This window comes from Orycteropus afer, unplaced genomic scaffold, assembly GCF_000298275.1.
Source record: "Orycteropus afer afer isolate SDZICR_OR568_19922 unplaced genomic scaffold, OryAfe1.0 scaffold00186, whole genome shotgun sequence".
NCBI lineage: Eukaryota > Metazoa > Chordata > Mammalia > Tubulidentata > Orycteropodidae > Orycteropus > Orycteropus afer.
This window is the reverse complement of record NW_006921773.1, coordinates 1,752,562-1,753,169: the sequence shown is the minus strand read 5'-3', so window position 1 is coordinate 1,753,169 and position 608 is coordinate 1,752,562.

Genomic DNA, 608 nt, shown 5'->3' with positions numbered 1-608 from the left:
ACTTTTAATTCCCTTTCTCTTGCCTTTCCAGCCTGCTGCTTTGGGCATCCCTGAGTTGTCTCTCCTCACCTGTAACCCTGGGTCTCACTGATCTTATGAAAAATGAATTTTGCATTTAATCTATTTCTTTTATTCAGAGAATCATTGTCAGACAAAAAAAGTTTACAGGTAATGTCCATAAATCAGAAAAAAAATATGAATGCTTTTTCTTTCAATTCTTCCAACAATGGTTCTTAGGGTAGTATTAGTATATCACACTAGTAGCTAAAGCAAAGTCTGGAAAAAAATTTTTTAAAAAGTTATGAAATTATTTATATATATCACTGCATATAATAGATAGAAAAAAATAATAAAATGTGGTTGGAAATTAAATATTCCCACAAAATATTTCTACATGAATTTAGTATAATATCTAAAATTCTCAAAACTAGACTGTAACAAATAAAAATATTTATTTTTTCACAATAGAGAAAATATTTTCTTTTTGAATTATGCAACAATGAATTATACAATCATGTCATCTTAGGTTGACGCTTATGCCTTCATTGTTAAACTATATGTATTATAAAATTTTCCTACAGACCATATAATCACTTTGACCTTGACAA